Source organism: Hemiscyllium ocellatum, chromosome 7 (genome assembly GCF_020745735.1).
Source record: "Hemiscyllium ocellatum isolate sHemOce1 chromosome 7, sHemOce1.pat.X.cur, whole genome shotgun sequence".
Classification (NCBI taxonomy): Eukaryota; Metazoa; Chordata; class Chondrichthyes; order Orectolobiformes; family Hemiscylliidae; genus Hemiscyllium; species Hemiscyllium ocellatum.
The window spans coordinates 19,067,839-19,082,943 of NC_083407.1; the positions used below are offsets into that span (position 1 = coordinate 19,067,839).

General features: G+C 40.4%; 1 protein-coding gene across 1 annotated transcript in view; it reads right to left on the bottom strand.

The window, feature by feature from the left end:
* The window catches only part of LOC132817391 (contactin-associated protein-like 5), an 899,316-nt gene that overhangs the window by 280,978 nt on the left and 603,233 nt on the right, over window positions 1-15,105 (bottom strand). The window lies entirely within an intron of this gene.

Here is a 15,105-nt window from a genome sequence, read left to right on the forward strand (position 1 = left end):
CTTTAGGGGAAGCATTTCACTTAATGCATTGAAGGAATTTAGTTCAAAAGTCCATCCAGAAATCAGGCGTCATTTTCGTCAAAGGTCACGAAGAGTTTCTCTCCATGAGGCAGTGAGTTTTTCACACTGTCACCTCAAGCTCAATTTACTAACTGTTGTACCATGCCGCTATGGCACCAGGTTCATTCAGTTCTAGCCCAATTTTCCCACTTGCTCAAGACAGAAGTACTCATGATTGTCAGGATATCCAAGAATCCCTAACACTGGTGCCAGATTTAAAAGACTGCTGTGCCCGGCAAAGTGCTGTCATGCTGAACTATGCCCTGCAAGGTTCACGACATTCATCCCAGATGTGGGTAAATGAGGAGTAATTGGCATCTCATTACATGAATAGAGATCTGGAGGTCCTGGTGGAAGCAAAGGTGCAAAGTAGTACCATCTACATCTCCAGGACAGGCAGAGGAGGCCATGACACCAGACACTGGAAGCCTGGTATGAGGTCACAACCCAAGTTTTCCACCACCAAAAACTACTGCCTCACACCCACTCCATCTCTGCTACTGTACCCACCTCCCAGCAGGGTTCATGCTCTCCCACTCTCACTGTTGCCTGCAACATCATTCACTCACCGTCAGTCCCCCAAACACTAGCACTATTATCCCTTCATGACCTCTGCTCTTCCTCACCCTGGACACCCCACCATTTTTTCTCCATTTGCACCAGTACCAACAGATGTGCCACTCACTTTTATCTCACTCAACCCCTCCCTTTCCCTTATTCTAGGTCAAAAGAGATACAACAAATGCCCAATGATCAGCTCATCATCACCTCTAAGAAGAGCACTTTGGACTTTAGTAGTGAGAACCAGAATTGGTCCTTTGCAGATACAGAAACATGCATTTCTTGGCAACCGTTTAAGAAGAATTACCCATTGCTGTGCTACTCTTCCATTATCCCAACCATGAATGGATTGTTAACGTGTCATTACATCTACCCCTTGCTCACAATGCATTACTGAGCATCAATGGTAAGAGAATGAAGACCCTTAACTTCGTCCATGGTGCATCTTCCCCACAAACAGACAGGACAGAGCCAGTAAGGTCCCAGCTTGAGGAGGAATTGCATGCAGGTCCCAAAAGGTCTCCTCTCAATGTGCCTGAGAGATGAATTGAGAGTGGGTTGCTGGAAATGCATAGCAGGTCAGGCAGCATCCAAGGAGCAGGAGAATTGATGTTTCAGGCAAAAGCCCTTCGTCAGGAATGACTGAGAGATAGCTGAGCCTCCTACCTCCACCTCGCCTGTCAACCACGATCTTGTGGAAGATCAATTTGAAGAGAACGCACCTACCTCATTGTGCACTTCTTATTTACAATGGAAGGAAACAGCAGTCGCTCCTCAAGCACTGAGTTTCAGGCTCAGCCTCTTTGTATTCATGGAATTTACACATTCCCTTATGGGTGACCATCCCCATTAACAGTAGATGCTTCCCCAAGTCCCTAACCAACCTACCTATCTAAGTCCTCATCTCACCACTTTATTACCCCCCACCTCTTGGGGTATCAAGTAAACATACCAGATCTATGAACACAAATGCCACCCAATGAAGTCAGTCTGTGACTGACAGTTGACGGCACCTCCATTTCACATTGCACCTTACCATTCAAAGCTCTATTGTCTCACCCATCCTTAGAAATTCAGTTCACCTGCATGCTTATAATATCCTTTGCATCTGAGCATGTTACCTCCAATCCCCACAATGATGTTCCCCAGCTTCCCTCCTGCAGCAGTGGTGTCTGATAATATCCAGGACTGACCGTGACACACCCTCTTCAGGCAGCCCAGAATGATAAGCGAACCGCATCCTGATCTTACCCATCCATTTTGCCTCCCCCCATCCACTCCACACACACACACACACACACACACACACACACACACACACTCAGTGGTTAGCACTGCTGCCCACAAGTTCGATTCCAGGTGCGGGTGACTGTCTGTGTGGAGTTTGCACATTCGCCCTGAGATTGCGTGGGTTTCCTCCCACAATCCAGTGTTAGGTGCATTAGTCAGGGGTAAATACAGTGTAGGGGAATGGGTCTGCAGAGGGCCAGTGTGGACTTGTTGGGTAAGTGGCCTGTTTCCATAATCTAGGGAATCAAATCAAATCACATACACACTTCTGATGAAGGGCTTGTGCCTGAAATGTCGATTCTCATGCTCCTCAGAAGCTGCCTGACTTACTGTGCTTTTCCAGTGCTGAAAATGCATTGCTAGAAAAGCGCAGCAGGTCAGGCAGCATCCAAGGAGCTCTTCTTCAGGCTCATGCCCAAAACGTCGATTCTCCTGCTCCTTGGATGCTGTCTGACCTGCTGCGCTTTTCCAGCAACACATTTTCAGCTCTGATCTCCAGCATCTGCAGTCCTCACTTTCTCCGTGCTTTTCCAGTGTCACACTTTTCGACACAGCATCCTGACTCATATCAACATCTCTTTAAATCTCTTCCTATAACTCCTTGGCCAAGTTGCACTGGGCTGACTGTGGCCCATTTCCTGGAATGTGGAGGCATAGACTCCCTGACTTTCACTGAAATGAGTGAATGACTGACCTTATCTAAGGCACTGGACTGACATTAGAGACTGTCCTTGACTTACTGCACCAAGACCTCCTGACAGAACAATGTCTCCATTGACTTTACTGAGGACTGCTTCTTGGACAGTCTACCTTACTGGCATAGCTACTCAGCTGGTGCACATGTACACAGTTGGCACAAGCTATAGGTATGTGATTGACATAGTACTACATGACTTTAAATTTTGGCTGAAGTGGCAAAGCAAAAAAGGCAAGGCAAGGCTGCTTCGATGTCAAAGTAGGCACAAAGTGAGTGAGGATCCCTGAGGTGCAGCTGGGTGCAATCTATAAGCTGGGTGATTGTGTGCACAAAGTGTCTTGGCAGCAGCCTTTCAGTGAGAGGGGTCAGTGTGCTGTCAAGTGCAGCATTGAAGTGGAACAGCACACTGCAAATCAATCAAAGATGCATCATCAGTGTGTGGAGAGGTTGGTACATATTGGATGCCAGTGCCCATAGACATTGGGTTCATGCAGCCACTGCCTTGGTGCCAGACATCAAAGATAGAAGTACACTGGAGCAAGTAGTGACTAGAAGTTACCAGCTAACAACCCTGACTTTCAGGTCATGATTTCTCAGTACCTAGTTTTTATCGGGTCTCTGGGAGAATGAGAAATCGAGTATCAATGAAGCATAATTAGGTAATGAGGGTGATAATGAACAATAACGTATGTAAATAGTTCTCTCATCACTCACTAGTGAGAGTTTCATCATGCTGTCAAACACTTGGCTGAAAAATGGGACTTCTTGGTCTCAACATTGAGAAACATTGCTGAGCACCTTACCTAATGTTTCGAGCTTTCTCGTCATAGCAACGTCATTCTAAGGCTGAGAAGATTCCATTCCAAGTGTTGCTTTGAAACATAACTTTAAAATGCAACCTTTGATGGGAATGCTTGGATTATTTTGTCCTAGATTTATTAATGTAATTTATTGCAGCACTTGTGTTTGGTTTTCACCTAATGTTGTCAGTAGCAAGAGTGAAAAAGCACACATTGAGGTAGATCAGAGCCCAAGAGTCAACATAGACAATAAACACAGTGTAAGACAAATTGTGGCAAATTATCACACATTCTTAATTCTTGAACTGAGTGCCTTGTTAGAACCTTTTCAGGCAGTTAAGAGCTAACTACATAGCTGTGGGACTGGAGTCACATGAAGGCCAGATTAGGTAGGAATGACAGATTTCTTTTAAAAATGGAAATTAGTGAATGAGATGGGATCTCAAAACAATCGTTAGAAAGTCACCATGGCAATAGGCTTTGATTTCAGATTTTTATTGAATTCAAATATTACCATTTGCTTTTGGGGTTTCAAACCCAGAACATTATGTGTGGGTGTCAGTTAGCTCAGTTGACTGGATGGTTGGTTTACAACACTGAGTGCTACCAACATTGTGGGTTCAATTCCTGCATTGACTGAGGTTCTTTCTCAACCTCTCCATTTGCATGGTGCACCATAGATTTAACCACCACTACTGAGAGATTGGCTTGGTTTGTCTGCAGTGACTTTGCTTTTAGTCTGGAATCCCAGATTGCTTGCACCATGACAGAAACACTGATGGTTTTAATGTAGAAGCCATGGCAGCCTGTCTGCACACAGCAGACTCCCACAAACAGAAATGGAATCAAATGATTTAAGGATGTTGGTTGGGAGATATATAACAAAGACAACAGGGAGAACTGTTTTACTCTCCTTCGAATTGTTGCTAAGGAATCTTAGATCAGATCTGGACAACGAGAAGGTAGAATATTTTATATGAAATTATCCTGCTGGAAAGCTAAAATATTTGACTTCCTATAAAGAAGGAAACATAGTAGTCAATTTGTACACAGCAAGCAAACTAGAATGCACTATTTTCAGATAATGATGTTAATTGAAGGACTGGGATTATTGACTTAGGCTCTAGATTCCAACTCTTCCTCCATATCGAGCCATGAGATCTTTTACATTCACCCAAATGGGCATTAGTTTAACATCTCACCTGAAAGATGGAACCTCCATCAGTTCAGCACTTCCTTGCGACTGTAATGGAGTGTCAGACTTGGTATTGACAAATGAGTCTCTGGAATTAGACTTGAATTAAGGACTTTCTGATTCAGGCATAAGTGTGATATTAGCTGTCTGATACCCTTACAGAACTGCACTCCATAAATGCAGCTTTAATCTTTGTTCTTTGTCCTTATCCCCTAGGGATGGAAGCCAATTGTAGTGTTACTGGTACAACCCTAATTATGATAAATGAACTTATTATCCTTCTGAAATATGATCTAGGGACTTTTCTTTAGGGTCACTACACCTAAAGGAACTAAATCAGTCAGTTCCTTCTCTTGTGCACTATTTTATAATCCGTGCTGAAAACAAATTGAAAATGAACAAAAAAAATTATATTTGTCAGTTGAGATGTTGCCGTTAAGTAACTAGCAAAGTTTGTTTTATCAACTTACAAAAGTAGACAGTCACTCTACAGCAGACAGTAAGATAATGGGGATCTGCTGCCACCGATCCCACAGTGTTTCAATATGAGTGAATGTCTTTAAAAAGAGCTGAAAGACAGCCCTGTATCAAACTTTTAACACTGGTGCCATTTTATTTATTTTCCTGTCATTGGCATCAAATCATAAGACAATGACATTTATATAATTTATATTGCGGGTCAATCAGAGTCCAAGTTACTGTGCATTACATAGATCTCATAATCTGGAGTGATAGAAAGAAGAAACCTCAACATTATTTCTATCAAATGTTTGACCAAGAATCTCTGCTCTGCTCTTACTGGCAGCCATTGGCATGTGTGTTGGAAGCATCTGAAGGTGAACACAACGTATTTGGCTGTGTAGTGAATACATTAACCCATGCCATTAACCCTTGCTTGGGACTGAAAACCAGAACACTTGAGTCAGGGCCAGGAATGTTGACTACTGCATCACGGAAACATGTTTAAGACTCTGTGTGGAGTTTGCACGTTCTCCCCATGTCTGCGTAGGTTTCCTCCGGGTGCTCCAGTTTCCTCCCACAGTCCAAAGATGTGAGGGTCAGGTGAATTGGCTATGCTAAATTGCCCGTAGTGTTAGGTAAGGGGTAAATGTAGGGGTATGGGTGGGTTGTGCTTTAGTGGGTCGGTGTGGACTTGTTGGGCCGAAGGGCCTTTTCCACACTGTAAGTAATCTAATCTAAAACTAATTAATTGTTATTTTACCTTTTTGTCTCACATTCTAAATAATGCAGGTAATTTCTGTGGGAAATTATTATTTTTAACGTATTAAAAATCTAATACCTATACATGTGTGCACACATATACATGGAAACAGTTCTATACTAATGTATTTTTGAGAGATAAAAAGCCAAATATGTGATTCTATTTTCTATTCTCGAAATGTTGTCTTATTTCTCCATATGTTTTCCTTACCAAGATTTTCTTTTAAATTACTTCAGGCATTTCAATTAAATTGTCAAATAATGCAAAGCAACCCAGATGCCTTTTCTTTCATGATTTGCTCTGTACCCCACTAATGACAGCTTCTCAGTGTGAGCAAATTTCTGTTCAAAGATTGATTGCTCTGTTATGATTAAAAATTGCATAACAATTAGATCAAACATCAATTGTACGTCAGCATGTGGCACTTTATTAAGAAGTCAAATATAATTGACCACAGTCTTGTGTCCTGCAGTGAAGATACCTACTTTACACATATATGTTAATAAATGTCAAATACATTGAACTAAGACAGAAGTCAAACAAGTACGGTGTGTGACTTCTCTGCCATCCAACAGCTCTCTCAGGAGAAGCTCTTTATTTATTTCATCAAGTAAGTTTTTATTCATAAGTTAAATGTACTATAGCATAACAGTTTTCTCTCTTTAGATTTTATGCAGGATGTTAATGATTACAACTATTTTAGAATTGAATATCATCCACATATTTAGTTACTGAAAGAATCATTGAGCATCCAATGTTCAATCATATGGCAAAGTGCAGTCTAAATGGGATAGAGTATGTCTTTCGAAAAATTTATATGCTCAAAATCCGATTACCTGTGACTTTAATCATCTTGTAAGGGAATACAAATTGATTAATTAGTTTCAGGCTACAAGAAGTAATAAAGTTTCATCTTCTTCCCACTCTGAAACCAATTTAATCACACATTCATGAGTCAGCCATTACACTCCAGAAACAGCCCATTAGTAAACAGCCAGCAAGAACAACCCATTGCCTTGAAACATTAATTTTCTTGATGGTATTTCTTATTGCAGCTCATTTTCTAGGTTTAAATGCAGGCTGGGACCATTGCTTTGTCTGCCTGTTTGCAGACAGAGCCCAAACATGTTCTTTTTTAGAGTATTCTAACATCTCAGTCTGCACATGTCATAAGAGTACCAATGATAAATTGTTTAACTGTATGGGACAATTTGTATCATGTGTGAAATATAATGTAAATAAGAGTATGTTGAATTATTCTATGTATGTTTCTAAGTGTTATTAATAATATCAAAATCCATAATAAAAATTCCAATAATTCATCAATTGACTGCAGTCATACATCATTGAATGGTACATAACTATGTGTAGGGATAAACCATTTGCCTCACATCAGGGAATCAATGTTAATTAAATAAAGGAAATGAACCAGTTTGATCTTTTAAGCAAATGATATCAACACTGCAAACCAATTTTGTCACCAGGGAGTTCAACTCCACTATTTTTAAACACATCCAGCAGGTAACCAATAACAGTTCCAGAAATAGCTCAAAATATCCGTTTCTTATGACCCAGCGGCCACATTTCAAACAGAAGCTTTATGCGTTTCCAATAGCTGGACAAAATAAATTGCAAAAATATTTGCCTCTGAGCATCTTCAGAGAATGAAAAGCATTGAAGTGTATAGGGAACATTTTCCCTAAATGGCTATGAAGCTCCTATTGCTATTACCGAAGGTAGCATTTGGGATTGTGGGGGCGGGGGAAGGGAGGTTGGTAGCAATATCTGAAGAATTATTATGAAGCCCTGATGACTCTACATAAAGAACCCAACCTGTAAAACCAGGTTAATGCAAAAACTTAGACAAGAGCTCCTTGATCCTGGAGTTGCTGAGATCTTCAGCCACATGCAGCTGCTTTCTTGTCTCCCCATTATTATGGAGACTGAAGTGTTTAGATAGAATTGTATTTGTATCAGTTACAGTTTGTCTAGACAAAAAAAATCAAGGAAACATCTTCTCCAAATTTGTTGCACTTCAAATCTTGGGAAATTTTGAAAATTAAGATAATACTTTATACTCAAAATAAAGTGAATACGATTTGTTGGTGATCTGACAAAGAAACCCTTTATTTATATTCATAATTCTACTTCATAAATATTTAAAACAACCAAAAGGAAGTAAGACCATAAGATGTAGAAGTAAAATTAGATCATTGGGTAAATTGAGTCCACTGCACTATACAATGACATCTTGGTTGATATGATAATCATCAACTGAAAATGTGTTGCTGGAAAAGCGCAGTAGGTCAGGCAGCATCCAAGGAGCAGGAGAGTTGATGTTTCGGGCATGAGCCCTTCTTCAGGAAGGGCTCACGCCCGAAACGTCAACTCTCATGCTACTTGGATGCTGCCTGACCTGCTGTGCTTTCCAGCGACACATTTTCAGCTCTGATCTCCAGCATCTGCAGTCCTCCCTTTCTCCTGATAATCCTCAACTCCACTTTCCTGCTTTATTTCCATAACCCTTGAATCACTTAATGATTAGAAACCTATCTATCTCAATACCCAGCCTCGACAAGCATCTGCAGTAAAAATATTCCACAAATTCACTACTCTTTAAGGGCATAAAATACCTCTTGGTTTCTGTGATGCCTTTGGTCAAATATTGATGTCTAAGTTTCATTTAGTATGAAGTTGGTCAAAGATTAGTTCAATTCATTGCTCAATCAGTTCACTCAGGATAAATATTTTGTATTGCTCATCAAGATCAGTGTAAAATAAATAATAAAAAAGTGGTAATAACATATTTGTGGTTCAAGTAGGTCTAAGCTATGAGAAAGCTTGGAGTCAATGAGGCAAAGCCTGCTCTTTTATACTTTCACTTGCTGAAGATGGTCGGAGGTAAATATTTTTCAATTTGTTCAGCATGACTGTTGGGAAAAGCATAAAGTTCCTGTTTGTAATATGGCCCCTAGGTCACAGGGAAATAGGTTATTTAAAACTATTTCTGGAAATATTATTAGTTTCCTATTGAATGGATGGTAAGCTGTGAATAAAGGCAGCAAACACATACAGCCATTTGCAAAGAAGAGTGATTGATGCTCGCTCAGCTTTTTATGAAAGATTTCAGCGGTGAAAAGGACCCAAGATGTCTCGGTAGCTTGTTAGCTGCATTAGTTTAGACTGAAGCAAGAAGTTACCTGAGCTGTGAGGGGGATTGAAGCCAGGATACTGGGCATCATTCTGCACCACACTGCTCTAAACTGAACTAATCAGCCCCTGATAAAAATAAATTTCTTGCATTTATATGGCATCTTTTCTGGCATTGGGTCGTCCCAACTTTCTTTACAGCCAATGAAGTACTTTTGATATGTCACTGCAATTTTAATGTGGATTTAGTCGTCAATTTGATCACCACAAGCTCCCTCTGGCAACATCAGAAACACGACTTTTGTGACATTGGTTGAGAGATTAATATTAGTGAAGTGACCAAGACTATTCTTCAAATTGAGCTCTGGGAACTTTGACATTTAAAAGAGGATAGACTAAGCCCTAATCTTTCAAATGTCTTACATTTGGATTTTTAACTTAAATGGTTGAAAATGTTACTCGAATGCAGTAGCTAGCACATGCTCAGATTTGCACATTTCTGGAACCAAATTGGAGATTCATATGTGCACTGTTGGTGAGCTCGCACATTAAGAACAATGCATTCTAATACACTGCCTGAAGGTACCAGGACTGATCGACCCACAGGAGATTTGAATTTGCTGGTTGAAAGAGTGAGTGTGCAAAGCCTTTCTCCCATAAATAAGATTAAGGCAATGAGTCTTTGCCTATTGCTTGCCAATTGCAGCAATTTCTTAACCCACAGACTAACTTAATCTCAGTGCATTTACATCAGTGGGTGCAAATTTTCTGCGTCCTTAGGGGCTCCAGTGAGTCACAATGCACTGCTCTGGTAATTTGATGATCAACACCAGCAACTGAGCTGGAGGCAACAAAGTTCTGATATTTGCTCACTTCTTCAAATGAGAGTAGGTCTAATGTCCCAAATGAGTGCATCATATGTCCCAAGATCAATAGTGGGAAATAGTTTTGGGGAAGAATCACAGAATCCCTGCAGTGTGGATGCAGGCCATTCAGCCCATCAAATCCATACCAGCCTTCTGAAGAGCATCCCACACAGATCCGACCCCCTACTCTACCTCTGTAACCCCAATGAATAATAATCCACCTAACTGCACATCTTTGGATTGTAGGAAGAAACCGGAGCACCCAGAGGAAACACGCAAACGTGAGGACAATGTGTAAATTCCACACAGCCAATCGCCCAAGGGTGCAATCTAAGCCGGGTCCCTGGAACTGTGAGGCAGGAGTGCTAACCACTGAGCCACTGTGCCACCAACTGTTTTTTTTTCTGATCTTCCTAACTTAGTACCTAATATGTTCAATTAAATTAAAAATTTGAAAATTTATTTGGGGCCTATGATTTCTGGATTTTAGAAGAATGAAATGTCACCTCATGGTACAAAATTCCTGAAGGGCTTGTGAGGGAAGGTACTGAGGGGTCCTGATATAATTGCCTTTCCACTGACTGAAGTGTCTGAAGTAAGGGACGTAGTCTCAGAACAAGGGGTTGGAGAATTCGCTTCATTTACAGTGATATATATTTTTGGAATTCTCTCACTTAGAAGGGCAAAAGAAATGTTAGGTCATTGAACAAGATGGAAATCAAGCAATTTTGGAATAATGCAGAAGTAAAGAGTTGAAGTTGGCAACTAACCATGATCTTACTGAATGACAGAATAGACTTACATGAAGGGCCCTGTGACCTATTCCTGCTTCTATTTCTTATGTTCTTGCACAGCACCCTTCCTGATAAATCCTGATCAGCTTGTAAAGTGTCTTCTGAAGTGCAGTCATGGCTGTGAACTGGGGAAATGAAATACTCCAATTTGAAAACAAACAGCAATGACATAGAGGACGAATAATTTATTTCAGTAACATTGGTTGAAGAAATTGGGAGAGCTTCCCTGTATTTCCCTAAGCATATGCCGACACATTCTGGCTTAAGGATATCTGATACCAGTAACTGACACCATCGGACGTGTGTGGATTTATGTAGGTGGCCATTTTTATGTCCATCTTTTTTGTGCCTGGACCAATTATTCCAACATCATAAGTAAATACAGTTGCACTGCTAATGCTCTGCAACTAGGTGTCACCATCACATTTGGAAAATAACGTACTATGTAGCAGTTATAAAGAATTTCTAAAGACTGATCATTAAAAGTTGACTAACATTTTAAAATAGCAACTGCATCACAACTCCTATATAATGGGCTACGAAATATTGAACACATTATTTAAAATAGATTAGTAGCATTGTCAGAATTATAGTCACTCGCCAAGTGCTGTATTGTAGGGGATAAAGCTGTCCACCTGATATAATGGTCTTTACATTCAGCATCCAGCTGTCAGATTTTCTTTTCTACTGCTGTGGTCTCTTTTTAAATGTCTTTCTATCTTTAACATGCATATTTGCTGCTTGATCCTTCTAGTCATCTATCAAATGGACTTTAAATTGACTCCATGTGTGTCAATATCTGGGACTCTTCCCTGGAGAGTTAAACAGCTCCTTCAGCAATACACTTCAATCTTTCTCACCCAAGAGAACTTAAGGCCTTTGTGAAATAATGTTTGTCGAAAAGCTGATTGAACTTTAAATGTTCTGTGTGTACTTTGATCACAAATTATAATCAGATGTAGTGTCATCAGCAGTGCACAAAATCTATTAGATAGCAGATTGGATGGGCCTTACCAAAAAAAATTGCAAATGAGCAATGGGCCAAATTCTATAAAGAGTCCCACAAAGTGTAGCTTTCTTTAATATAACTTACAATCAATAAGAAGTTTGCATGATATCCCACATATTGAGATCAATTGGAAGAACCATTTATTTGCATAGTGGCGGCTCTAGTGACAGTGAGTAGATTTACATTGATTTTCCTGAGAATTCTGCACCATGGGTTGATGTGTGCAGAGCTTCTATACTGTTTTTCATTGATATCTCTTAAGGACTGTTTGAGCAAGTGGCCATAAGGCTGCATATAGTCACTTGAAACAATGCTGTGCATGCCCATGCACAGTTCTCCCCTAGCGGGGCAGAAACTCCTTGGTGCCCTGATCTGTGCCCAACTCTGGCACAGAATAGCCAACTTGGGATTAAATTCATCCTTGGGCCTTATCAGAATGAATCAGGCCAATTACAACCATCAATCAGGACCCAGAGCTCTACCACACAATCTTTCAGCCAAAATCACAATGAGTAATGAGCTGACTATACCTGGGACAGAAGCAGGATCATAACACCCTTCGCTTGAAGGAATAATGCTCCTTGAACAAAGAAACTTGGATGAATTTGTCGTTGAATGTCACCAGAAGAATAAGAATACTTCAGACAAATTGCAAAGTTCCTTTCAAATTTTACAAATTCCACTTCCAAACCTTGAAAAAATTACATTCAACAAAGTCTGCTGACATGGGCATATTACATATTCAAAATGGTGGCGAGGTATAGTGATTGTAATGAGGCCAGCTCAACTCATAGAATATGAGTTCCCTCACTGGGGCTGTTAACCTGGTCCAATCAGGGAGCCCTGGCTGACAGAAACAAACAGGAATGAGAGACATCCTCACACTCTGAGAGCTGGATCTGAAGAGGCAGTATCAGACTCAAGGACTCTTCATATGCAAATAAAGGATGGCTTGGCGACAGGATACTGGCCTCTATGGAGTAATTTCAGTGGTGATGAGAATAAAGCACATTTCTGAAGAAATTCACTTGCAACAATTGTCTTTAGATGTGGTAAGCATTTCTTGCCTCATGCCATTATTTCAGAACCTTGACTCATATGACCCTGCTGTCAAAGACTGGACCCAGTATGTGGAAAGAATGCACTATTTTTTCAGGGCAAATAATGCTGGGGCAAATGAAAGGCAATGAGTAATTCTCCTGACAACATGCGGACCCGTTTTTCTCGTTTTATTAGAAGCCTGACTCTCTCTGAGGCACCAGATACTAAAACCTTTCAAGAGTTGACAGATTTAGTTAAGAAATATTATGACCCCAAGCATCCTATAATCTGATACGCTATCAGTTTTAATCAGCAACTGAAGGACCAGGGGAACTGGTGTTGGGATTTTTGACTAGGTTAAGATGACTGGCAGAGGCCTGTAACTTATCCCTTAATACGATGCTGAAGGAGCATTTGATATGAGGGATTAATGATTTAATCATGCAAAAGTCCCACTAGCCAAAGCCCAACTAGACTTCAAACAGACACTACACCTGCTTTATCATTAGAAAATGTGGAAAGTGGAATATACGAGTTGCAGGGTATTCCAATGGATATGAACACCCTTGCCAGTCTGACTGAACTTAGGGAACACCACTTGAGTGCAAGCATTTGCATAGCCTCACTCAGGACATACCCTATTCAGAGGGACTCTAGGTTGGCCCACAGTATAATCCCAAAATAAAACTGCGCCTCTGCCAAATGGTTAAAATTTTCTTAAGGATCCAGACTGGCATGCCACTACGGTTGCAGTTGGTATGCAGATTCAAGACAGGAACACAATCCTACCAGACCTAAATTGAGTAAGATAACGCATTAGCTGGTATTGAGGAGAATGCATACCCTGGAAAGGCCACCTACATCTTGGTTAGAACAGTTAATTTGCTTAGCAACAGAACAAATCAATATAAATGACTGGTTAAATACTTATCCGGTTCTATTGGAGGCCAATTCTATCATGCCCATATCAGTGACTTCAGAAGCAGTCTCTAACAAAGTTAAAAATCACACAACAACAGGTTATAGTCCAAGAGGTTTAATAGGAAGCACACTAGTTTTTGGAGCGTTTCTCCTTCATCAGCTGATAGTGGAGGGCTCAATCCTAACACACAGAATTGATAGCAAAAATTTACAGTGTGATGTAACTGAAATTATACATTAAAAAATTGATTTTCTGTTAAGTCTTTCATCTGTTTGAATACCATGATAGTTTCACTTCTTTCATGGTATTCAAACAGATGAAAGACTTAACAGACAATCAATTTTTCAATGTGTAATTTCAGTTACATCACGCTGCAAATTTTTGCTATAAATTCTGTGTGTTACGATCGAGCCCTTCACTATCGCCTGATGAAGGAACAACGCTCCAAAAGCTAGTGTGCTTCCAATTAAACCTGTTGGACTATAACCTGGTGCTGTGTGATTTTTAGCTTTGTACACCCCAACAGTCCAACACTAGCAACTCCAAATCAAGTGTCTAAAAAAGTTTGCTCTGGACTGTTTGCATAAGACCTCAGCTAAACTGAGAACCCAAACCAAGGAACCTTTACAGATTCAAGGTACAACCTCAGTTCTGGCCTCTTATGAAAGCAGCAACCTGGTTCAGTTACCATTGATTGTAGTAAAAAGCTCAGGCCTAATCAAATTGGTTGAGGGAGATTCACTGGATTGACTCAGCATTTTTCAATTAGAAAATAGCTGCCTGAGTGAAGTCCTAATGACAAACAAGGTCTTCCAGGAAGGTTTTGGGATTATCAGAGGAGCCAAGGCCACATTACATGTTGACCAGGAAGCAGCTCCATGATTCTGCAAGGTCTGCCCATTGCCACTTGCCCTCCAGGTAAACGTAGATGCAGAAATCAGAAGTCTAACACGTGAAGTCAAACCAGTCCAATTTGTGGAATGGCCAGCACCAGTTAGACTGATTTGAAGCTTGATCATTTGGCTTAGAGTTGTGGCAATTTTAAACAAATGGTAAACCACTTTTCACAGCTGGACATGTTCTCAATCCCTTGGATAGAAGAGTTATATGTGAAGCTGGCAGGGGTGCTGTCCTTCACAAAGGTGAACATGAGTCATGTGTGTTTTCTATTGCATTTAGATGAAGACTCCCAAAATTATACTGCAATTAATACCCATTATATATTGTACCATTTTACGAGGCTGCCATTTGGGGTATTGTCAACTTGTTCAATATTCTTATGGATAATTAAGAACATTTTACTAGGTCTACTCAAGTTTCTTGGGTTGGTAAATTATTATGGAATGTTCATACATAGCCTGGTCTCCAGCTTGGCACCTTTGCATTAACTCTTAAAGTAAGTCAGCCTTAGAAATGATCATGTAGCCAAACCAAAGCTTTCAGTCAAATGAAGAAACAGCACTCATTCTCTCAGGTTTGGCATGTTATGATTCCAAGC